Source organism: Triturus cristatus, chromosome 11 (genome assembly GCF_964204655.1).
Source record: "Triturus cristatus chromosome 11, aTriCri1.1, whole genome shotgun sequence".
Lineage (NCBI taxonomy): Eukaryota > Metazoa > Chordata > Amphibia > Caudata > Salamandridae > Triturus > Triturus cristatus.
Window position 1 is genome coordinate 462,359,542 of NC_140594.1, and position 27,145 is coordinate 462,386,686.

Here is a 27,145-nt window from a genome sequence, read left to right on the forward strand (position 1 = left end):
CCCCAACACAGGGGGGGAAGACTCACAGGACCCGGATCTGCGGGAGCCCGATCCCACCGGCAGCGACGACTCTCACCACTCTGTGGACGACCCCGACCGACCTGGCCCCTCTGGTGTCCAACCACCTGCAGCACCTGCGTCAGGTACAACTGTGCCAACCACCACCCCCACTCCTGCCACATCCCAGGAGACACCCAGGATCCCTGCCCCACCACCACAATGCAGCCAGGCTGGCCAGGAGGGACACGGTGTCCCGGGCACCCAGGAGGAGGCAGGCGACAACGCCAATGCCACCCCTCAGGGGTCCTGGAGACCCGATGTACCCACAAGGGCAGGCCAGGTGCAAGTGGGCAGGGGTGGTGGGAGTAGAGGACGGCGGAGGCGCGAGCCTGACCAGTTGGCTGGGGAACCGGTATTTGCCCATGTCCGTAACATCATGGACACATACCGGCAGGACACCACGGGCATGGCCCAGGTTGTGTCCACCCTCAATGAGATCAAGGGGACCCTCGATGAGATAAAGACCCAGCAGGCCCAGCAACATGCGGAGCAACATGCCTGTCTACTGCAACACCAACGGAGGATGGAGGACAGACAGGCTGAGCAAGTGACGGTGTTCCAGGGGATTCACGATACACTCCGTCGGATGGCCGACAACATGGGCAACCCTCCCTGTGCCAGACGGCGTAGAACATCACCACCCACAGGGAGGGATCAGGAGGAGGAGGAGACATCCGACGGAGCATCCCAAACATCGTCACGGCCTGCTGCTGAGGGTCCCCGCAGGAGGCCGGGTCGTCCACGGAAAGGACCGTGAGGGTCGGCGCTACATCACCATCTCCCAGGACACCTGGCCTGGCACCTGGCCCACTGGAGCAACAGCATCACAGCATCAAGAGACATTCTCTGCCACATGGCCCTGCTGGTCACTGTCTGACCAATGTTGACAAAGACTGTGGCATGGACTATGAGGATTTCCAATGGCAAGGACACCAACTCCCCTACTGAACTTTGGATTCCAAACTCCCGGAAAGCCCCTCACTTTATCACCCCCCCCCCCAAAAATAAAAAATCACACCATGAATCGAAGATGCCTGCTGGTTGCATTATTACCTTACATGTGTGTTGTAAAGTCTAAACATGCCTGACTTCTCTTTTGACTTCAACCATCCTCACCCTGGGGCCTAAGTCTGGCACAGGACACACTGGTCACAGTGTATTAGGCAAGACAGACATGGAGCACCATACACACCCGTGATGGGCCCAACCAGCTGAGGGGGTGGCCGCACAACCGTGCTGACAGACACATTGAGTACAGCAACAGTCATGCGCAGAGGTCAGGGATCATGTGGAGTGTCCTGGGGGGCACCCAGGTATGTGTAGACAGGTGGCAGAACCATGTCCTGCAAGCCTGAGTCCGGTGGATGCAGAGAATGGGGGCCTGGCCAACGTTGGATGCATGGGGATGGCACATGTCACAATACCCACACAGTCATGGACATCATGCCCAATACACAGTCTCAGCCCACACACACAGCTTGCATCTTGCTACTCGACACATCGACACATAGCCACTATCCGCGAAAACCATGCCAGACATGCTGGATGCACCGTGGCAACACACCAGCATTGACTGAGAATAGGCACCTTGGAGGCATAGGGACACCTTTATTAGTCATGTTTTCGGGATTGCAGAGGCAACTTGAAGTACACATGAACACATCTTGTGGAGTAACATGTGGGTCCAACACTGGCACCCCCCTTCTGCAGCACAAATGCGTGTTAGCCATGGAACTGGCACACAATTGTCGGCTAACAGCTAAACACCCACAGCTGCTCACGGAGAGACTGCCATACACCATTGATCCGCTGATGTGGAAGTCCCACACCATGTCAAGCCAATGCTAACCGTATGTGTCCGAGGGCAGTGTCACACACATTGATGCCATCATCACAATCCACTATCCCATCACTGATGACTGTCAACCAGTCAGACCATCTATTCAGGTGTGCACAGCTGCATGTCGTGTCCCATGGTGATGCTACATGGCTGCAGAGGAACCAAACATCGACAGGGGCAGTGTGCATACATCGTGAAGAACTGCCACACCCAATACACCCCTGATGCATCCCTTACCCTATGGAGACTTCCAAACGTGTCCGTGCCTGTAACGCTGAGTCAGCCCACGATGACGTGTCCATGAGGAATAGCAGTGCCACAACAATGCAACCAGCAGACGGCATGCGCAAGTACCTGGGGAAGAGAGACACACAAGAAGTCAGCCACAAAAAGCACAGCCACTTGCATGTGCATTTACTCGACACATGTATGGATGACAACATGCTAGGTCACAATTATGACTGGGGAAATACAACCATCACTGCCACCATCACTCCAGTGACACACCCACACACACCTCTGACTCACGTGCCATACATGCAAGTGGAGACACACATCACAACACATGCCACACGGGGACCAATGCGTGCACACTCAGACACTGGTACTCACCACTAAGCAAAGAAGTCGCGTATGAGCCGAGTCCGGATGTCCTCTTGCGGCTCCACATCCTCCACATCACTAGCCCCATTGCCAAGCCCTTCGTCCTCCACGGGTGGATGGTCCTCGTCATGTTGATCCAGGATGAGTGGCACAGCTTTCTCAACTGCCATGTTGTGCAGCATGCAGCAGACCATGAAGATTTTGCAGACCTTCGCAGGGGCATATGGGAGCGCGCCGCCGGTCTTGTGGAGGCACCGAAATCGGCTCTTCAGCAGGCCAAACGTCCTCTCTATCACTCGCCTTGTCCGGCCATGGGCGGTGTTGTAGCGGAGCTGGGCCGGCGTGATGGGGTTGCGGAGAGGTGTGAGCAGCCATGGCATGTTGGGATAGCCAGCGTCCCCTACATGGGAAGCACATGGACATCGTTAGAAGTGGTGAAGCGGTCATGCTGGTAGGCTATGCAAAATACAGGACAGACAGACTGTACCCACCAACAACACATGCTCTTTCGTTGCGCAGCTGCATCATCATTTCAGGCATCCTGCTACGCCTCATGATGTAGGCATCGTGTGCTGATCCTGGAAAACGAGCACAGACATGTGAAATCACCATGTTGGACTGACACACCACAAGGGCATTGATGGAGTGGTAGTGCTTCCGATTGCGGTACGCTACCTCCCGTGCGTGTGGTGGTACCAAAGCTACATGTGTCCCATCTATGGACCCAATGACATGGGGCATCCCTCCCAGGGCATAGAATCCACGCTTGACCGCAGTCAACTGTTCAGGGGTTGGGAACTTGATGAAGTCATCCAGGTGAATCAACATGGCCTCTAAGAAATCATGCAGCACACGGCAGAACATGCTCTGGGACATGCCACCAACATGAGCTATGGTATATTGAAAGGTACCCGTGGCAAGAAAATGTAGGGCAGCCATTACCTTCAGCTGGGGTGTCAGTGCCGTAGGATACCTGTGCTGCGGTTGCAGGTGTGGTGCCAGTCTCGCCGTCAACTCCAGAATCAACGGTTGGGGGAAGCGGTAGCACCGGATACTGTCATTCTCCCGCATGGCAGCCAAGTCCGGAATTGGTCGGGCAAGAGGCGGCGCTCTGCAGTAATTTGGAAGTGACAAGGAAGAGTGAGTGCACTACGACAACAATTCATATGTACTGAGCACATGTTAATCTGTCAATACACATATGCTACATAGGGAGTCAGGTATGTGCTACATGCCCTGGACACATATGGCTGCCAGGTGACACTCCTACCAAGACCCAGCTACACATGGAGATTGAGAACCTCCCCATGCCATGCCATAGGAATAGCTGTGTCCCAGTGCAAGTGAACAGCCAGACGCAAGACAGGAGTGACATACGCCCACACATCAGCAGAAGTAGGATGCCGATTGCAGAGACTGGTAGCGGCACACTAGAGCCACAGGTCACATGACATTACACTAGGACAGCCCACACACCTTGCCATGAAGGTGCACATGTCATGACTCACCACACATTCATTGTGAGGATGCAGACATGTCCTTGTCACGCTACTCCGTGTCCCATGCATACATGTGCACCTCACATCCGATACCACATGTGGCATGGTGTGCGGAACAGTGTGCAATGTCAATCTACACACAGACACATGTTGGTTGCTGCAACAGCTGCAGCTTTTGAGGGTGCTCCAACATCAACCTGATGGGAAGCCCCCACACATACATGACATAGTCACATTGTGCACCGTGGGTAGTGACAAGTCAGGTGTGGTAACCCCTGTACCGGGCATCAGGGGACACTTCCGTGTGTTGGTGTCCGTGCCATGCCAGTGACGCTCACCCCAAGTGTGCAGTACGACATGCACACATGTCAAAGGAGTCAAGGGCATGCCTGGCACACATTGCACCGTCACACAGTACATCTGTACACATCTCATCATACATCTGGTGCCTACTCGACTCAGGAGTAATGTTCCACATCACAGCCTGTCACACCTGTGCCCCACACATGTAGTAATGCACAGACGATGCCTTGATGTCCATTCATGGACAAGTATGTCCATTCATGGACAAGTATGTCCATCCATGGACAAGTATGTCCGCCCTATTCCTACCTGTGTGCCGCCTGTCACCACTGTGATGTGTGAAAACCGCCGTACTGCTGCTAAGAGGGCCTGTGTATGTTCCCATATCACTATGGGAGTGCTGCCGTATGTGTACCCATCGTGATGGCGAGCGTACAGGCATGTGTACGGCCCGTACCACTACGAGTATGCATACGCAAGAACACCCATAGTGGTAGGGCCGTACACACGCCTGTACGCTCCCTATCACTATGGGTGTCCTCGCGTATGCGTACTCGTAGTGGTACGGGCCGTACACACGCCTGTACGCTCCCTATCACTATGGGTTTCCTCGCGTATGCGTACTCGTAGTGGTACGGGCCGTACGCACGCCTGTACGCTCCCTATCACTATGGGTGTCCTCGTGTATGCGTACTCGTAGTGGTACGGGCCGTACACACGCCTGTACGCTCCCTATCACTATGGGTGTCCTCGCGTATGCGTACTCGTAGTGGTACGGGCCGTACACACGCCTGTACGCTCACTATCACTACGTGTACGCATACGCGAGGACACCCATAGTGATAGGGAGCGTACAGGCGTGTGTACGGCCCGTATCACTACGAGTACGCAGACGCGAGGACACCCATAGTGATAGGGAGCATACAGGCGTGTGTACGGCCCGTACCACTACGAGTACGCATACGCGAGGACACCCATAGTGATAGTGAACGTAGGCACGCGTGTACGGGCCGTTGCAATGCATTTGCGGTGCCCTAGGGCCCCGGAACGCACCGTACCTGTGTGTGAAGCTCCAAATTACATAGGGGACACATGAGGGACAAGTATTAAGGCCTACATGCATGCTGGTTGTCATGGAGACCAAGTTCAAATTTTGAATTTGTTCTGGAAGGTGCACAGCAGAAGTCAGTTGGAATTAATCTACTTTGTTGCAATGTGTTTGTGGGGCTGACATCATGCAGGAGAAAAAAACCGATAGAGAACCCACAGACTGCTAGGTTTGAAGGGATTGGAGGAAACATAGGATGCAAATGTGAGTGACCAATCACTCTGTACTCCTGTGCATGAGATGGGCCAGCAAGGCAGATATAAGGCAGCCAGGTCCCATGAGGGAGCACTTGCCTGCACAACTCTGTATTCCACGACCCAGCTGCTGCTACTGATTCCCTAGAACCATGTCAAGGGCTGTGGAGAGGTCAAAGCCATTCACCCTGGAGGAGAACATGGCTTTGGTGGAAGTGATCCTCCCACGGTACCCCATGCTGTATGGGCGACGAGGTTATCAGGTGAGTGCAGTGTCCACTGCCACAGACTGTGTCCCTTTTTTGTGACTGTGACTTCTGCCATTGTGTCCAGGTGTGACACACATGCTATGTACTGTAGGGGGGGTCCCAGGGGGGGGAATGCCTGATATCTCCCAGCAGTGGCCTGAGACAGGAGGGGTGGGTGCAGAGTCCTCCCAGCAGTGCCCTGAGACAGGAGGGGTGGGTGCAGAGTCCTCCCAACAGTGCCCTGAGACAGGAGGGGTGGGTGCCTATCACTCCCAGCAGTGCCCTGAGACAGGAGGGGTGGGTGCCTATCACTCCCAGCAGTGCCCTGAGACAGGAGGGGAGGGTGCCTATCACTCCCAGCAGTGCCCTGAGACAGGAGGGGTGGGTGCAGAGTCCTCCCAGCAGTGCCCTGAGACAGGAGGGGTGGGTGCCTATCACTCCCAGCAGTGCCCTGAGACAGGAGGGGTGGGTGCCTATCACTCCCAGCAGTGCCCTGAGACAGGAGGGGTGGGTGCCTATCACGCCCAGCAGTGCCCTGAGACAGGAGGGTGGGTGCAGAGTCCTCCCAGCAGTGCCCTGAGACAGGAGGGGTGGGTGCCTATCACTCCCAGCAGTGCCCTGAGACAGGAGGGGTGGGTGCAGAGTCCTCCCAGCAGTGCCCTGAGACAGGAGGGGTGGGTGCCTATCACTCCCAGCAGTGCCCTGAGACAGGATGGGTGGGTGCAGAGTCCTCCCAGCAGTGCCCTGAGACAGGAGGGGTGGGTGCCTATCACTCCCAGCAGTGCCCTGAGACAGGAGGGGTGGGTGCAGAGTCCTCCCAGCAGTGCCCTGAGACAGGAGGGGTGGGGGCCTATCACTCCCAGCAGTGCCCTGAGACAGGAGGGGTGGGTGCAGAGTCCTCCCAGCAGTGCCCTGAGACAGGAGGGGTGGGTGTGATGCACAGTGTGAGCCTGGCTCATTGATTGTGTAGTTGCCCTCATTCCACCTGTGTCCTTTCAATGGCACGTACTGCTTTTGGCCTTCCCCCAGAGGATCATGTCCATATGACAAAGTTGCAATGCGTTGGATGCACACTATGCCTTGTTGTAAACAGCAAATGTGTTCTAATCTATGTCCCTGTGACATGTGCAAGGTGTATTGATGTAGTGTCACTTGTTCATCCTCACAGGTAGACGCCTCTGCCAAGGAGCAGATATGGCTGGACGCCATCAGCGCCGTGAGGAGTGCGGATGGTCGGAGGCGGCACCTGTCCCAGGTGAGGAAACGCTGGCAGGATATCCGGTGCTGGACGGGGAGGATCGCACGGGTCCTGCTGGGGGACTCACCTGAGAGCCACAAGAACCGCGGGCGCCGCCGTCTCTCTCACATCCAGAAACGGGTGCTGGCGGTGGTCTTTCCTGACTTGGACAGGCGTCTACAGGACATGCAGCAGCCGGAAGGGGGTAGGTACATGTGTGTGTTTGTTGTGTTTCACCAGCATTTGTAAGTGCACTGTTCCATGGATACACTTCCAGGGTTTATGGTGCTGTGCAGATCCTGTTCCCCACAGTATTGCAGTGCTCTCCTGCCTCCCTTCCCCTCCTTGCAATGTGTTCCCTGGTCTGTGTGTAGTCACTCCATCACAAGGTTATGTAGCCTGACACCTTCTCCAAGTGTACAATGCCTGCAGCATCATGTGTGGGGGTGGTGTGTAACAGGTTTTGTGACCTTGCCTGTGCCCTGTCCAGTTCTGGACTTGTGGGTTCCATGTCAGTTGGCACTAATGCTGAGTCCAGACATGGGAGTTAATCTCTCGAGTGCCAGGCCTTCCAGCAGGCATGTCCCATGTGGTGGCCTGTGACATGATGTGCATGAGTGTGCGTTAGGCATAGTGCAGGGATGTTAGCGTGTGTTGCAGTCATTCCCATTCAGGAGCATGGAGTTGTGTGGCCACTACTGTCCCCAGGGGCATATTTTCCTAGGTATCATGTGTGTAATCCGAGAATGTCGACAATCTCTGTGTCTACAGCATAGGTTGTGCTCTGTGCCATTGTCCCCTGGCACCATGTTTCTTGACGTGAGATGTATTACAAGTGTCCACTGTCCAGCCAGACCTGATTTTCAAAGTACATACTCACGGTGGCCATTGCCTGTGTGTCTTGTTGCAATCATCTGATGATGCCCATTTGTACATGATTATTTGGACAGGCACACCTTGGGTATTTGGTGTGCAATCTTGAATTGTTGCATCCTATGTGTATTTCACCCAGACTAAGAGATGTAAGTGCTTCCTGTGTCTCCACAGATTTGTCTCATGTAGGGGGTGGGTGGGGCGGCCATGGCCTACATGTCAAGACCTGTCATCTCCTTGCTCGGACTGGCCAGTGTGTGATGTTTGTCTGGACATACACTCAAGGTGCAGCGTGCCAGTCAGGGTGGGCATGTTCTCAGTATTACCTATGCTGCATGTGCCTCTAGTTCCTGGATTTGGTCCCTGCTCATCCCAATTTCCTGCCACGCTGTGTGGTGCAGATGCAGTGCTGTATTGTCCCCAGGGCCTTGCTCCTCAGTCAGAATACCATGTCATCTCATTTGCTATTGTATCATGCTCTCCATAGTTTTTCCATGGCATGGTGGGTCACACAACTGTGTCTTGCAGGGCCTACATATGTACCTTGTTTTGTAGTTGTAACTCATCCTTTGTTTCAGGCTATGCACTGTAACCTACATAGATTTGACTCATGTGACATATGTATACAGGTGTATGATTAATTTCTGTCTCTTCACCCTGCCCACAGCATCGTCGGGGGACACGGAGGGAGACATGGACACAGACGACACGGAGGGACCGAGCACCAGTGCAAGCGGTGACATCGGGGCTGGCACTTTGAGTGGGACTGAGGCGGAGGAGAGTGAACCCGGGGACCTGTCAACTGGCACAACAGAGTATGAAGCTGACGTGTCCGAGGATGATCTCTCCGAGTGGGCGGTGGCTGCACCACCATCTGACAGCAGCCCTACATCTGGCACCGCCCCCTCCATTGGCATCAGCCGCCTCCCACGTGCTTGTGTCCCTTCCCAACGTGCCCGGTCACCACATGTCTCCTTTCTGCCAGGCACCGCACCCCCTGCCCCTGTCTCCACTGCTGCCGCCAATGCTGAGTCTGTGGACATCTAGCGGCAGTTGCAGATTGGTCAGACTGCGACCCTTAATGTCCTCCATGGCCACAGCCAGGTCCTCAACAACATGGAGGCATACTTGGAGGGCATTCATTCATCGCAGGCTGACCAACGCAACTTGCTGAGGTCCATAGACTCCACACTGACTGCAGCAGTGGGTCTCCTGCAGCGCTACGTCCCACCCCCTACCCCTGCTCCTTCCACAATTCCCACTCCCATGCCTGTCCCACATACACCCAGACGTAAGCATGCACCCACCACAACAGACACAGGCACCACACCAGCAGGGAAGGTCCGCCGCACACCTCCTGACACGCACACACAGGGTGCAGTAGGCACACCCACTGGGTCGGGGGGCAAACGTGTGACACGCAGCCCGAGTGGGAGTCCGCATTCCACCCAATCCACTCCCTCCAAATCCCCTCCCCTCAGCTCTCCTGGCCACATCTCCCCCAAAGACTCCTTCATGGCCGCTCTGTCCCTGAGCCCCACAGTGACACCACCCCGCAAGCGGTCAAGGAGGTCCCCGGTCAGGGTGCTTGAGTCCCCCCCCTGTCCACACCCTCCCCCAGTGGCGCTGCGACCCATCCCTCTGACCCCCCCCTCCTTGGGGCCTGTGGTTCCTTCAGGTGCAGGGGAGTCCCTGGAGGACCTTGCTAAGGTGTGCAGCGAGATCCTGGCCTCTGCCTTTGGCCCTGCCCCACCCCCTGTGGTGGAGTACTCCATCCCTGCACCCACGACGCCTACCCTTCACCCTCCTGTCCCTGCGGTGCCTGTTTCTTCCCCCCCACATGATGCCCTCACCCCTGTGGAAGACAGCAGATTGTAACTGTGCAGGCAAGCTAGGGGACACGCATCCCACTGTGTCCCCCATCCAGCTGGGACTCCTGGACTGCCCTATGGCCTTTGTTAATATTGGACTTACGTCATACTAGTTTTTTGCTCATGCTGAATAAAGCTATTTATTTTTTGCCCTTGGAACACTCCTGCATTGCTGGCATTGCTGTTGGTGGGGCTGCTACATGGTTGTGGGTGTTGGTCATGTGTTGGGTGTGTGGGAAATGTAGTAGTGTGCTGCTCATAGGGGGGACCCTGGGATCTGTGTGCCATCACACGGTGTTAGCTACCTTTCTCCATTCATGTAAGCAGTTGCTGCATGTTGCAATTGTCCCAAGGTGAATTCCTTCCTCTGTGTACCCTGACTTCTTCCCTGCAGGGTGTCCCCTGACTTTAGCACAGAGCTGTGTGTCCATTAGCTGGGTGTGTGACGTAGTCCTTCACCTTTGCACATGCATGCTGAGCGATGTCTCCACCTGCATAATTCGTGGCATCCTTGGTAGTCATTGTACTTGTGTATGTGGCCTATTGACATGACTTCATGTGTACATGTTTTCTTTTCTGCGCTATGCATGCGTATACTCCCAGCCTCGCACACATGTGGTACATGTACTACAGGGTCTTTGTGCACCTGACTGACATTTGTGGGCATGGTATCTGTGACTACTCCACCCTTTGCGTTCCATGGGCACTGCTGGGAGTGATGGGCACCCACCCCTCCTGTCTCAGGGCACTGCTGGGAGTGATAGGCCCCCACCCCTCCTGTCTCTGGGCACTGCTGGGAGGACTCTGCACACACCCCTCCTGTCTCAGGGCACTGCTGGGAGTGATAGGCACCCACCCCTCCTGTCTCAGGGCACTGCTGGGAGTGATAGGCCCCCACCCCTCCTGTCTCTGGGCACTGCTGGGAGGACTCTGCACCCACCCCTCCTGTCTCAGGGCACTGCTGGGAGTGATAGGCACCCACCCCTCCTGTCTCAGGGCACTGCTGGGAGTGATAGGCACCCACCCCTCCTGTCTCTGGGCACTGCTGGGAGTGTTAGGCACCCACCCCTCCTGTCTCTGGGCACTGCTGGGAGGACTCTGCACCCACCCCTCCTGTGTCTGGGCACTGCTGGGAGTGATAGGCACCCACCCCTCCTGTCTCAGGGCACTGCTGGGAGTGATAGGCACCCACCCCTCCTGTCTCTGGGCACTGCTGGGAGGACTCTGCACCCACCCCTCCTGTCTCAGGGCACTGCTGGGAGGACTCTGAACACACCCCTCCTGTCTCAGGGCACTGCTGGGAGGACTCTGCACACACCCCTCCTGTCTCAGGGCACTGCTGGGAGTGATAGGCACCCACCCCTCCTGTCTCAGGGCACTGCTGGGAGTGATAGGCCCCCACCCCTCCTGTCTCTGGGCACTGCTGGGAGGACTCTGCACCCACCCCTCCTGTCTCAGGGCACTGCTGGGAGTGATAGGCACCCACCCCTCCTGTCTCAGGGCACTGCTGGGAGTGATAGGCACCCACCCCTCCTGTCTCTGGGCACTGCTGGGAGTGTTAGACACCCACCCCTCCTGTCTCTGGGCACTGCTGGGAGTGTTAGGCACCCACCCCTCCTGTCTCTGGGCACTGCTGGGAGGACTCTGCACACACCCCTCCTGCCTCTGGGCACTGCTGGGAGGACTCTGCACTAACCCTGGGCGCGACACTACGCTTCGCCCACGTAGTGTACGTAGCGCTGCCTGCTTCGCAGTTTTCGAAGTAGGCGAAGCAGGCAGCGCCTACGTACACTACGTGGGCGAAGCGTAGCTGCCTGCCGCCCACCACCCGCCTCCCACCCGCCGTACTTTTAAAAGGTAAAATAAATTTGTAATAAAGCAAATTAGGCACTTACCTGACGCGCGGCGTCTCCCGGGGCTCCCTCTTCCCGTTTTTCAATTTTCCTGACAAATGCGCATGCGCGGACGCCCGCGCATGCGCATTTCTTGTGAGAAATGCGCATGCGCGGGCGTCCGCGCATGCGCATTTGTCAGGAAAATTGAAAAACACCGCGCGTCAGGTAAGTGCCTTTAATTTGCTTTATTACAAATTCATTTTATCTTTTAAAAGTAGGGTGGGTGGGTGGCGGGTGGCGCGTAGTGGGGCTACGCGAAGCGCGTAGTGTGCGTAGATTTGGGCACACTACGTGCTGCTTCACGTAGCCCCACTACGCCAACTACGCCCACCCTTACTCTGCACACACCCCTCCTGCCTCTGGGCACTGCTGGGAGGACTCTGCACACACCCCTCCTGTCTCTGGGCACTGCTGGGAGGACTCTGCACACACCCCTCCTATTTCACAATATGTACGCTCATGGCATACATGGATGTGGGTACGCTCCATGCATTCGAGGTTGGGGTACGTGTCGTACTTACACTGTTGGGGTGGGGGTACGCTCCATGCATTCGAGGTGGGGGTACGTGTCGGACTTACACTGTTGGGGTGGGGGTACGCTCCATGCATTTGAGGTGAGGGTACGTGTCGTACTTACACTGTTGGGGTGGGGGTACGCTCCATGCATTCGAGGTGAGGGTACGGGTCGTACTTACACTGTTGGGGTGGGGGTACGCTCCATGCATTCGAGGTGAGGGTACGGTCGTACTTACACTGTTGGGGTGGGGGTACGCTCCATACGTACGCGGGTGGGGGTACGTGTCTTACTTACACTGTTGGGGTGGGGGTACGCTCCATACGTACGCGGGTGGGGGTACGTGTCGTACTTACACTGTTGGGGTGGGAGTACGCTCCATACGTACGCGGGTGGGGGTACGGGTCGTACTTACACTGTTAGGGTGGGGGTACGCTCCATACGTACGCGGGTGGGGGTACGGGTCGTACTTACACTGTTGGGGTGGGGGTATGCTCCATACGTACGCGGGTGGGGGTACGGGTCGTACTTACACTGTTGGGGTGGGGGTACGCTCCATACATACGCGGGTGGGGGTACATGTCGTACTTACACTGTTGGGGTGGGGGTACGCTCCATACGTACGCGGGTGGGGGTACGGGTCGTACTTACACTGTTGGGGTGGGGGTACGCTCCATACGTACGCGGGTGTGGGTACGGGTCGTACTTACACTGTTGGGGTGGGGGTACGCTCCATACGTACGCGGGTGGGGGTACGGGTCGTACTTACACTGTTGGGGTGGGGGTACGCTCCATGCATACGGGGTGGGGTTAGGGTCCGTACATATCCGTCCCCATGCTATGTGATGCTTGTGCGGCCCGTCCCCAGGCCTTTGCCACGTGGGTATGAGCCGTCCCGCCATTGTTGGGGTGACGTGGGTGTGGGCGTGGTACGACTCGTACTCACGCTCTTCAGGCGTGGGTACGGGACGTACCTGTCTGGTTGTGTTGCTGGTTCGCGTCGTGACGGACTTCCGTTGTGGCGGTCGCTGGCTTAGCTGGACACGCCCCCACCCCCTCGTAGTGACCAGGGCATGGGAGTCAGGTATGTCCAGGGCATGTGTGCTGTGTGACTTTGGTGGGGGGTTTGTGGCCTGCCCTGGTCACGTTGGGTGAATCAAGTCATTACGATGCCTTTTCCTTACCCCGAATCACTACCGCCCACGTTAGTCTTCTTGTAACACGTGGGTATGTGTGGCCGAGACACGTTCTCAAAAAGCGGTTTGTCGTCGTAGTAAACGCACCGGACCTTGATAAGTCCTGTGTTGAAAAATAGAGTAACGTAATCTAAGTAAAGATTCCAGCAGCCAAAGTACTAAGAAAAAACAACGAGCGGAATTTATATCGTTGTTAATAATACACCTTCGTACATGTGTCTAGCTACACAGTGCAAGTTATAATGTCGAATACATCTAATCGGTATTAGAACTGTATGGAAACATACAGAGCATCAAAAGTTTGTAGCTTTATCTTTACCTGATTCAAAGTGAAGTCTAGTGAGAGACGCGTGGCAACTCGGCGTTCTTTACACGCTGTTGCCATTTTAATGGTTTAAATACTTGTGGCAGATGGCTATAGAAAGCGGGCTGTAGCTGTGATCGTATCTTGTTTCTAGTAGTTTGAAAAATGTAAAAAACAATCGCTAGTACTAGCACATTAAAATATTTAGGCTTGCAACCGCACTCTGCACATGTGCCACTTGACTGGAGGGTGTCACAGGTGTGGGGCTAGCTCGCACGTCAGACACACAGCACGGCTCCCTGCTCACATCAGATGGGTAGGGCACATGCATCCTCCATGCAGCTGGGGTGCAACACTCCACATAGACACTCACCAACATGACAGGGGACTTACAAACACACCAATGTCCAGGGCCCGTACACATCATTTGGACACAATGGGCCCGATTCACAGAACTAACTTAAGACAAAATCCTAAACTTACTACCATTTTGGTATTCACAGAAGGCACTTACTCATTTCGGTATTCACAGAAGTTAGGAGTCCTAACTTTAGGACTCCTAAATGCCTTCTGTGAATACCCAAAGTCTTAAAATTAGGATTTTTCGCAGTTTAGTAGTAGTATAGTTAGGACTCCTAACTTTAGGACTCCTAAATGCCTTCTGTGAATACCGAAATTCTTAAAATTAGGATTTTTCTTAATTTAGTAGTCCTAAGTTTAGGACTCCTAACTTTAGGACTCCTAAATGCCTTCTGTGACTACCGAAAGCCTTAAAATTAGGATTTTTCTCAGTTTAGTAGTAGTATAGTTAGGACTCCTAACTTTAGGACTCCTAAATGCCTTCTGTGAATACCGAAAGTCTTAAAATTAGGATTTTTCTCAATTTAGTAGTCCTAAGTTTAGACTTAGGACTACTAAATTGAGAAAAATCCTAATTTTAAGACTTTCGGTATTCACAGAAGGCATTTAGGAGTCCTAAAGTTAGGAGTCCTAACTATACTACTAAACTGAGAAAAATCCTAATTTTAAGGCTTTCGGTATTCACAGAAGGCATTTAGGAGTCCTAAAGTTAGGACTCCTAACTTCTGTGAATACCGAAATGAGTAAGTGCCTTCTGTGAATACCAAAATGGTAGTAAGTTTAGGATTTTGTCTTAAGTTAGTTCTGTGAATCGGGCCCTCTCACCACAGGTACACTCAACTCACACACATCTGTGGGTACAGTCACCTGTCACACTGGGGGGACCACAGAATCACAGCAGGACTATAGAAACAACATTCCCAAGAGGATTAGCCAGGCTGAATGTGGCATGCACCATGCAGTGATAGTCACAGTGAGCACAATGCAAGTGAGGAGTGCAGATATGAACAACATCATGCTCTGCATGGGAGACATGAGGCATTCCCCCCCTGGGACCCACCATGAACAACATTGCATGTCTGTCACACCTGGACACAATGCCAGAAGTGACAGGCACAAAAAAGGGGCACAGTCAAAGCTAGTGGAGTCAGCACTAACCTGCTCCCCTGGTCTCCCATACAGGCAGGGGTACTGTGGGAGGATGACGTCCAGCAACGCCTCATTCTCCTCTTGGGTGAAAGGCTGGGCCCTCTCCACAGACCTGAACATGGTGCCAGAGGAATCACAAGCAGCAGCAGTGGTGTGGAATGAAAGGTTGTGCAGGCAAGTGCTCTCTCATGGGTCCTGGCTGCCTTATATCTGCCTTGCTGGGCTGTTTCATTTACAGGAGTACAGAGTGATTGGTCAATCTCATTTGCATCCTATGTTTCCTCCAATCCCTTTAAACCTACCCCAGTGAGGGCCTTTGCGTGGTTCAAAATTTGAGCATGATGTCAAGTCAACAACCACTTTGCAACATAGCATATTGTCTCCAACCAACTTTTGCTGGCCACCTGATGAAAAATGTTGAACTGGAAACTCGGTCTCCATGACAACCAGCATGCATTTAGGCACTTATACTTGTCCCTCATGTGTCCCCTATGTAATTTCACTATCCACACACAGGTACGGTGCGTTCCACACGCACCCCTAGGGCACCACTACTCCAGTGATACGGTCCGTACACGCGTGTGTAGGGTCCGTATCACTATGGTAGTGTTGCCGTAGGCGTACGCCATAGTGATACGGTCTGTACACGCGTGTGTAGGGTCCGTATCCCTATGGTAGTGTTGCCGTAGGCGTACGCCATAGTGATACGGTCCGTACACGCGTGTGGAAGGTCCGTATCACTATGGTAGTGTTGCCTTAGGCATACACCATAGTGATACGGTCCGTACACGCGTGTGTAGGGTCCGTATCCCTATGGTAGTGTTGCCGTAGGCATACGCCATCATGCTACGGGCCGTACACAAGCGGGTACGGCCCGTAGCACTGTGGCGTATGCCTACGGCAACACTGCTATAGTGCTACGGGCCCTATATACGCGGGTACGGCCCGTAGCACTGTGGCATACGCCTACGGCAACACTGCCATAGTGCTACAGGCCCTACACACGCGGGTACGAGACGTATCTCTATGGCGTACGCCAACGGCGACACTCCCATAGGGATAGGACCAGTGTGTACACGTACGTGTGTACGGTCCATACACACACGCGTACTCCTACCCAAAACCTATATAGTGATACGACCGTACACACGCCCTCAGAGCGTGTGTATGGTGCGTTTCACAGCTCACACTGGTGATAGGAGGCGCACAGGAAAGGAATGGAGGTGTCAGACTCGCACAAGGATGGACATCAAGTCATTGTCAGTGCAGTGCTTCATGTGTAGGGCCTAGGTATGTCAGGCAGTGAGCTGGCACATGTCTCCTCATGTTTTAACCCAATAGTTGTGTGAAGACCTGTGTACACATGTCATGTGTGATGGGGCACTATGTGGCGCACTTCCCCTTCACACCTTTTACATGTGTGCATGTAGTTCAAACTTGTAAAGCACTGCATCACTGGCATGGCACAGTCACCAACACCCGCAACTGTCCCCTGATGCCAGGGACACGGATGATGACACCTGACATCTCACTACCAGCATGCCCCGATGTGACTATGTCATGTGTGTGTCATGTGTTTCCATGATCTTGCTGTTGGTGTTCCGTCAACGGCATCTGCTGTAGCTGCATCCAACATGTGTCTGTGTGTAGATGCCCATGTCACACTATTATGCACACCAGGACACATGTGGAATAACACGTAACGTGTGTCTGTATGCATCGAACAGGGACTTGCGAGCTTAGGACATATCAGCGTAGTCTCAATGTCTGTGTGATCATTTTTGACATGTACCCCTTCATGGCAAGGTGTGTGGTCTGTCCTTTTTCCATGACATGTGACCTGTGCGTCTAGCTTGCCGGCAGCTGTCTGTATGAGATAACATCCTTCAAATGCACATATGTGGATGTATGTCACTCCTGTAATGTGTCTGGCTGTTCACTCACACTGGCCCACAGCTACTTTCATGGCATGTCATGTAGACCTTGACAATCCATGTTTGTAGCTGGCTCTTGGTAGGAGTATCACCTGGCTGGCATACCTGTGCAGGATGTATTGCACAGACCAGACTCTGTATGTAGCATATGTGTATTAGCTGTTGAACATGTGCTCAGTTCATTGACATTGGTGTAGTAATGTACTCAATCTTCATTATTCCTTCCAAATTTCCGCAGGGCACCGCCTCTCCCCCGACCAATGCCAGACTTGGCTGCCATGAGGGAACGTGACTGCATACGCCACTACAGATTCAACCAACAGTTAATTGTGGACCTGACTAACAGGCTGGCCCCACACCTCCAACCGCGACACAGTTATCCGACTGCGCTGACCCACAAGATGAAGGTGATGTCAGCCCTACATTTCTTTGCCACCGGTACGTTTCAATTGACCATAGCTGATGTGGGTGGCATGTCCCAGACCATGTTCAGACGCGTCCTGCATGATGTTTTAGAAGCCATGTTGGAGCACCTGGATGAATTCATCCATTTTCCAACTCCTGAGCAGTTGACAGGTATCAAGGGTGAGTTCTATGCCCTGGGAGGGATGCCCCATGTAATTGGGTCCATTGATGGGACACATGTGGCTTTGGTACCACCACAGGCACAGGAGGTAGCCTTTCGTAACCATAAACATTACCACTCCATTAATGCCCTTGTGGTGTGTCTTGCTAACATGGTGATTTCCCATGTCTGTGCACGTTTTCCAGGGTCAGCACACGATGACTACATCATGAGGCGTAGCAGGGTGCCAGAAATGATGCTGCAGCTGCACAACGAACGAGCATGTCTTGTTGGTGGGTAGACTCTGTTTGTCCAGTATTCAGCGGTATCTTAGTATGTGACGGCATCTCCTGATCCACTTCTTTACATGATGTTTCCATGTAGGGGACTCTGGCTATCCCAACATGCCATGGCTGGTGACGCCTCCCTGCAACCCGAGAACAGCTGCAGATCACCGTTACAACAACGCCCATGGGCAGACCAGGTGAGTGATTGAGAGGACGTTTGGCCTCCTGAAGAGCCGATTCCGTTGCCTCCACAAGACTGGTGGGTCCCTCCCATATGCACCGGTGAAGGTCTGCAAAATCTTCCTCGTGTGCTGCATGCTGCACAACATGGCAGTGGAGAAAGCTGTGCCACCCATCCTGGATCTCGATGAGCAGGAACATCCACCCGTGGAGGATGAGGGCCTTGGTCACGAGGCAAGTGAGGAGGAGGAGGAGGACATCCGGAGTCATCTCATACGCAACTTCTTCTCATAATGGTGAGTCCCTGGGTCTGAGTGTGCATGCTTGGAGCCTTGTGTGGCATGTGTTGCAATGTGTGTGTCCAGCTGACTGTATGCGAAGTGACTTTGAGGTGTGTGCTGATGTGTCACTCGAGTGCTGATGTCATTCCACACATTTTAGCTGACACACTCAATTGACAACTAGCATGGTGTCAACCTTATTCAAGTAGAGTACATGACCATGCATGCGGATGACTATGTGTTTCCTGACTTCTTGTGTGTCTCTTATCCCCAGGTATTTGCGCATGCTGTCTGCTCGTGGCATCGTTGTGCTCCTGCTATTCCTCATGAGTAATGCAACGTGTGCTGAATCAGCGTTACATGCACGGACATGGTGAGAAGTCTCCTTTGGGTAAGGATTGCAGCAAGGCTTTTTGGGTGTGGTAGTTGTTGGTAATGTGTGGGCACTGCTCCTGTGCAGGTATTGTTACTATGCATACATGTCGACTCACCATGGGGCACATAACATGTAGCATGACTCACCTGAATTAATAGTCACACTTCGTGACAGTCATCTGTTATGGGATTGTGGATTTTGATGAAGGCATCTATGTGTGTACAACTTCCCTCGGAAACATATGGGAGGCTACGGGTGGACATATTGCGGGACATCCCCATGAGAGGCTCAATGGGGAAGTGCAGCCTCTCCGTGTGCAGCAGGGGATGTTTGGCTCACCCCCTTCACTTGTGTGCCACTCCCATGGATTGACAGCATCTGTGGTGCGAAGGGGGTGTCCAGTGTAGGTCCCACATGTTAATCCAAAAGACCATGTGAGTCTGTTAATATTGATGTATTTCCATAGGTGTGAGCCTGAGTAATAAAGGTGTTCCTCAGCCTCCAAGGTGCCTCATCTATGTCAATGCAGGTCTCTTACCACTGTGCATGTGCCATCTCTGGCATGGTTGTCAAGGATTGTGCATATGAGTATATGTGTAGATTAGCAACCTGCATGCTGTTCTACATGTATTTGATTCTCTATTGTGCATGACGTCGATGGCTGTGTATGTGTTTTGGTATGTTGGTCCCCACAACGGGCCATCAACACCTTCTGGGGTGTCTTTCCTGTGCGCAGCTTGGCCTTCAGTTTCATGATCCGGTGTCAGTCATCTTTGGGGATTGTGCATCCTTTGTCTCTGGGTGTGCCATTGAAAACCGGTCACTCCTTCCTTGACATACACCTGTTGCAGTAGTCCTTTCTGACATGCTAGTCTTTGTGTGGAAATTGTGGCATAGTTCCCAGGACATGCCGCCTGCTGTTGCAGCCACTGCAGCAAGGGCACACGAAGTTTCCTGATTTGGCAACACACACACATCGAAGATGCTACTCCCTTCCTCCATCAACCCATTCATTTGGCTGTCATCAGCTTGTCTGTGCCACAGTTGCAGCCACGCCGTCCCAAAGGCTGGACCGTCTGCACATGCAACGTGCACATTGCACGAGCCTCAAGTCCTTGCATGACCCGCATCACACTACAGTCTGATGTTGCAGCCACCCTCCAAGCAATGTCCATCCACACATCTGCCGCCAGCTCTCAGGCATACACTAAGCGCACACACAACACCTTTGCATGATGAGTGTGCAACTCCGACTGCCTACACAGCGCTGCCACGCCTTCCAGGCCCTGTCACACCCACCAGGTCATGTCCCTCCTACTCCCCACCGGCTCTGTACCCCGGCAAGGCCATGGGAGTGAGACTCAAGGCTTCTGCATGTATTATGCTGTCATTGTGAGGCACATGGCACAGGTATCATCTGTCAGCGTGTCAAACTACAATGTGTCCAGGACCCCCCTCTTCACCATCACATGCGCACACAACCTCATCATCAACTCGTATGCCATTGACAGCCAGGTGCTCCTCACCCTCACCAAGGGCGCAGACATTGCCAATTCCAATATTCTAGATTGCATGAGATCCATTGATGAATGGCAGAACCGCAGCCACCTGAGGCTGGACTTGTACAGGACTGAGGTCAACATCTGAGGATTGTCCCCTTACACCTGGGTCAACTGCTTGTGTCCCACCCGCAGTAGCCCCGCACAAGCACCCAGTGTCCATGCACACAAGATGGTGTGCATCATGGATTGCTTGTTCACATTTGCCATGGTAATCACCAGCATCTGTGCCTCAGACTGCAACACCCTCTGCATTATGCACATGATCTCCAGATAGATCCACTCCAAGGAAAGACGGACCATCCCCCAGGTCCACGACAACATCCGTGTCAAATACTGCCCTGCCGTCTACGAGGCAGCCACATCCCAACTCCCAGGACACTTGTCCACATCCAGGCTGCATCTGCACACCTCAGCTGCAACATCCCGTGCCCCAGCCACATCACCGTCCAGCAGAGATAGCTGCAATGGATCACTGTGTGCTGCAGGATGACCTTCAGACTCCCCACCCACACTCAGGAGCCAGGCCACAACCCCGACCCAACACCAACCTTGTACCACTGTCATCCGAGACCCCGTAGTGCCATCTCCGTGTATCCAACCTTGACCTGGCCACCATTCTTCCGATCCACCGTACTCCAGCATGCAGGACATAGTTCTCCAACCTGGGAACACATACCTGGGACTCCCTCCCCGGGAACCTCCGAATGAGGCATGACCTCTACGCCTTAATGGTACTCTTCCAAATAGGTCTGTCGGCACAGTATTGCATGCACCCCCTCAGCAGCTTGAGGCCATCACAGGTGAGTATTGTGCTCCATGTCTGCATTGAATGATACATTGTGACCCATGTGTGTCTTGTACCAGACTCCGATCCCAGGGTATGGATGTGTGGAGTTACTTCAACACTCAGGCATAGTTTGACATTTACACACACATATGTTGGTGAATAATGCCAAATGACAGCAACATCTCATGACAAAATAAAGTATTTATTTTTGGTGGGGTAAGTCTTTTGGTGGATGAAGTAAGGTGCTCTACCGGGTGCATTGAATCCAAAGTTCACAGGGGGAGATGGCATCCTTGTCAGTTTGAGTCATCAGAGTCCAGACCACAGTGTTGGTCATCATTGGTCAGACTGTGACCAGCAAGTCCATGTGGCAGAGAACGTCATTGGGTGAGGTGGTGCTGTTGCGCCAGAGGGCCAGGTGCCAGGCCAGGTGACCTGGGAGAGGTGGATGGTCCGCTGACTCTCACGGTCTTTTCCGTGGATGACCCACCTTCCTCTGGGGACCCTCAGATGCAGGCCTTGACGATGTCTGTGATGCTCCGTCGGACGAATCCTCCTCCTCCTCCTCTCTCCCTGTGGCTGTTGCTGGTCTTCGCCTGGTGTCACAGGGAGGGCTGCCCATGTTGTCGGCAATCCGATGGAGTGAACGGCTCATGTCCGTTTGCACCGCCAGGAGCTCAGCCAGTCTTGCCTCCATCCGTCCTTGGTGTTGTTGTTGACTGGCATGTTGCTCGGCCTGCAGGTTCTTCATCTCATCGAGGGTCCCCTTCATCTCTGTGAGGCTCGACACTACCTGGCTGATGCCCCTGGTGTCACGCCGGTATGTGTCCAGGATGTGGCGTATGTGTGACATACCAGTTCCCTCAGCTGGCTGGTCAGGTTCGCACCTCTGCCTGCCTCCACTCCCACCACCCCTGCCCACACGAGCCTGGCCTGCCGTTGTGGGCACATCGGGTCTACGGGACCCCTGAGGGATTGCATTTTCGGGGTTTTCTGCCTCCTCCTGGGTGCCCGGAGAACCTAGTCCTTCCTGGTCAGACTGGCTGTGTTGTTCAGTGCGAGCAGGGCTCCTGGGTGTCTCCTGGGATGTGGCAGGAATGGGGGTGGTGGTTGGCACAGATGTACTTGACGCAGGTGCTGCAGGGGCTTGGGCACCAGAGGGGCCAGGTTGGTCGGGGTCATCCACAGAGTGGTGAGAGTCGTCGCTGCCGGTGGGATCATCTTCGCGCTGAGCCTGGGACTGTGATTGTTCCCCCCATTGTTGTGGGGAGGTCGATGATGTTGCCCTGTGTGTGAGAGAGAGACAATGTTAATTAGGCCTGGGCTAAATTTCCGTTCCGCTCGCGGAAATTGCGATAATTTGACATTTTCGCGTTCCGCGGAGAGCGCGAAAATGTCAAAATTTCCGCATTCCGCAGCTTGCTCGCGCTGTAAAATAATACATTCTCGCGCGCGCGCGATCGCCTTACCTGAATCCCCGCCTTCGCCGACAAGTTTTCCCGATCCGGTCGCGTTCTCCACAAGATGTTGGATTGTTGGTAGCCATTTGCGCTGTCTCGCGACAGTTCGCACCCGCAGTAATGCCATTGGTCGCGCGATCACGTCTTTCTTCTCGCGAACATGCACCGCGAGAAGAGTGAAAACAAGATGGCCGCGCCCGCAAGCAACCGCATGGGTAAGTTGGTGAGCCGCGACCATGCAGAAAATACCGCGAACTGGCGGGAAAAAACCTTCCGCATCTTCGCGATATTTCCACGTGTTTGAGGAGATTTGTAATATTTTCGCGATAATTTGCGAAAGTCAATTTCGCAAATTCCGCCCACCCCTAATGTTAATGCTGTTTCATGCCACATCCATGTTTCATACATATTCAAGTTGTCACATATCCTCCAGGTAGTTGGATGTGCCTAGCATTCCTCTCAATGTCCACTTGGGGATGGGTATGTTGCGGGGGACAGTTTGGTATGTTCTCCTGAGTGATTGACCAGTAGAATTTTGGCTCGGATGCTTATTTGGCGATGGATTGGTCTTGTTGTGTCACATGTCCATTGTGAGAGTGGGTAAATCCATTGCCTGCCCCGGGGGTGTGTGCTTGTGAGAGGGGGGGGTGTGACCGGGCCTGCTGTTGGGTGTAGTGTGATTTGTCATTGGGTCTCCCAGGTGATGTGTCTGTCCCCTCATGGTGCATGCTGGCATGACAGTGAGTTTGAGTGCCTGTGCTAGATATCTGAGCTTGTGTAGTTGGTGTTTGAGTGTACAGTGGTCACAGAAGGGCCTTGTGCTGCATACAGCAGGGCCAAGTGTCAGCTACCTTGTAAGTACTTTGCCAGTCCCTGTGCATTGGGCATGGTGCATGGGTATGTACCTAGGCCATATGGGCTGAGGGCATTGGTGTCTGCTTCGGAGTTACGCAATGTGTTGTGTGAGCCCCACCCTCCCAGCATCTGGGACATCCAGTCTTGGGTTTGTGGTTGGTGTGGCCTGGGACATGGCATTGCCTTTATTTGTGAATGGGGCATGGAGACGTTAGTGGCATGAGCGTGGTTTTAGAGTGTGGTTGTGTGCGGTGAGGGCTTGGGGGAAGTTGCGTGCATTTGGTGTATTTGTGGTGTGGATGGCATTCCCCCCATGTTACGTGAGTTGTTTGTGTACTCACCAGGCTCTGCGACTCCTTCGACTCCGTGTACTCCCAACGGCGGTAGCATGGCCATCACCTTCTCCTCCCAGGGATGGTAATGTACGGGTCTGCGGGGCAGCCCGCCTCCAGTGATGTTACTCTGGGCGTATTCCTCGTTCATCTTCCTCTTGACTGCCCTGCGCAGATCGTACCACCTGGCTTGGCATTCATGACTGGTCCTTCGGATGGGCGCAACAGCATTCACCTTGTCGACGATCCTCTGCCACAGGCTTGTTTTTTGGGCTATGCTGGTCTGTCTGAGCAATGTTCCAAACAGCTGTGGCTCGACTCTGATGACTTCATTGACGAGGAGGTCCAGCTCCGCCCTTGTGAACTTTGGATTCTTGTCTGTGGGCATGGTGTGGGGTGTGGGTGTGGATGGTTGTGGGTGTGTGGGTGTGAATGTGACGGTGTGTGTGTGAATGTGAAGAGGGGGTGTTTGTGAATGAGGTTGTGTGAAGGTGTGTAAGTGAAGGTGTAGTTAAGCTGTAAGTAAGGTGCAGTTATTTGTCTGTGGGGTCTGGCAGCAGTGAGTCTGTTGCAAAGGCTCATGGGTTGTGTGTGTGGGCCCTTTTTATTGGTCCATTTGTGGGTGTGGCTGGGTTTGAATTTGTGGTGGGTGTGTTATAAGAGGTGGTTGAGATTTAGGGCCTCTGTTTGCCTGTTTGGATGTGCCAGGTCAGTCATAGAGATGTATTTTGTCATGTTGACGTGTTTTGTGGTGTTGTGCGAGTTGAATTGACTCTCCTTGTGCTGTTTTACAGTGTCCTGGTTCTGTACGAGTCTTTTTCGCGTAGGTAAGGTCCGTACATATGCGATGCTGGGTGAGGGTGCTGGGGTACGGTGTTGGGGTACGGTGCGTACAGGTACGGGGCTGGGGTACAAGCCTGGGGTGCGTCACGTAATGGTGGGGGGCTGTGCTAAGGTGATGGGGTACGGTGCATACAGGTGCGGGGCTGTGCTACTGAGTTGGGGTACAGTGCGTACAGGTACGGGGCTGGGCTACGGTGTTGAGGTACAGTGCCTACATGTGCCGGGTTGGGCTACGGTTTTGGGGTACGGTGCGTACATGTATGGGGCTGGGCTACGGTGTTGGGGTACGGTGCGTACAGGTGCGGGGCTGTGCTACGATGTTGGGGTACGGTGCGTACAGGTGCAGGGATGTGCTACGGTGTTGGGGTACGGTGCGTACTGGTGCGGGGCTGTGCTACGGTGTTGGGGTACGGTGCATACAGGTGCGGGGATGTGCTAGGGTGTTGGGGTACGATGTGTACAGGTGCAGGGCTGGGCTACGGTGTTGGGGTACGGTACATACAGGTATGGGGCTGGGAGACGGGTCTGGGGTGCGGCGCGTACAGGTGGGGGGCTGGGGTACGGTCCTGGGGTAAGGGGCGTACAGGTGCGGGGCTGGGAGACGGGCCTGGGGTGCGGCGCGTACATGTGCGGGGCTGTGCTACGGTGTTGGGGTATGGTGCGGAGGGGGGGTACGGTGCTGACATACGGGGGTACGGTGCTGACATGTGCGGAGTGAGGGGGTCTGTATGACTCGTATCCGGGCACAAGTTTACCCATGTACATGTAAGCTGCAGCTTTCGCTCCGTACGGGGCATTTTACATGCGGTTGTGTATTCGGACGGGTGGTACGGATCGTACTTGCGCGCTCGGACTTCTGTTTTACGATTTGCACGTAAAAATGTCCGGCTCCCTGTCGGACAATTTTCCCGACGCTATTCGGACGTAAAAATTTACGGCTCCCTCTCGGACCATTTTCCCGACGCAATTCGTATGTACTTTTTCACGTACGAATCGTACTTCGCAGTTTGTACGGTACTTGTACGATTCGTACGTAAAAAAATACAGATACGAGTCGGACGGTAAATTTTTTTAACGGATCGGAATCGGCACCAGAATGATTAAAAGTAAAAGTACCTCAAAATCATTGATAATTTCCCTATAGCAGGTTTTATAAAAACCAGAACTAATGTGAGATACAATCATGAACTAAAGTGAAGTACAGACAGAGTGCTTTAGTGTAATTTAAAATGACTTCCTATTTCAACAGCATTATATTACTTAAACATACAGAAGTTAAAGTGGTTAACCAAAGCAGTTATCAATAGCTTAGTGGACTAACACGATTCTACCTAAGATGGTTCTATAAGCAAACTTCAGAAAGCAGGAATATAATTTGTTAAGATTCAATAGAATTCCTAGTATGCATTATGAAATGTAGAACCAAATACAATCTGTTCTTACATTGAGAAGTCTTCTTCTGCACCTTCAGGTCTCAGTTGCAACCTTTTTTGATCTATTTCTACATGCCCAAAATAGAAATCTCGAGATTGCATACACAATTTGCTCCTTAGAGTCACATACAAGGAGCCGATAGGCCTCCCTGTGCTGTACAAATCCCAGTAGTTTACAGACTGGCACAATCCACAATCCATCAAAAATCAACAAGAGAGGAAGGGATCAACACGGCTAGTCCCCTCAGTAATTTATCCAGAATCAACAAAGCCAGTGTACAGTAATTCAAAACAAGGGGCACTGTAGTTAAAGCAATACATTAATCAAAAGAGCACAGAGCCACTGATTCCCTATGAACCGTTATGTCAATGGAAAGAAAGTTGGCCACTATGGAACAATACCCAGTGGGTATAAAAAGCCCTCACTCGCCAACCTGGTTGGTGACATGCTTCATCATTGGGCTTCCACTGGGACGACCGAATGTCATCCCAGTGTGCTGCGACGCCAGGTTACTGCGGAGCGGGGTTTGTTGTGTGGGGAAAGTGAATTTAAAATATCCAATTGAGTCAAAAAGAAACTTTAATGATTTTGCTTAATTGGAAAGGAGTAAAAAGGAGTGAGGGTCAAAAAAATAAAAGACCTGGTTCACTCAGTGGCGGTCAACATGTTTCTGCCTCTAGGAGTGTTAATCGGGCATTCTTCAGGACCAGAGTGGGATCTGCGGAGCCCCGGTGGTGTGAACTCACTAAGGTCCACCCTGCCGTGGGCTGCTTATGTGAAAATCAAAAAAACACTAAATAGTGTAAACTCCGCCAGATAAAGTAATAATTATGGGGAGAGGAACGAGTTTACTCTGACGATACAAAGAGACAAACAAACAGAAAGACAAAACATAAAGAGAGATATCAATGTTTGACGCAAAATCGTGCTCTACAAATCAGGAGTTAAGAACTGTTGTGCTCGAAGGACAAATGAGTGCCTCTAGATCTACCTCA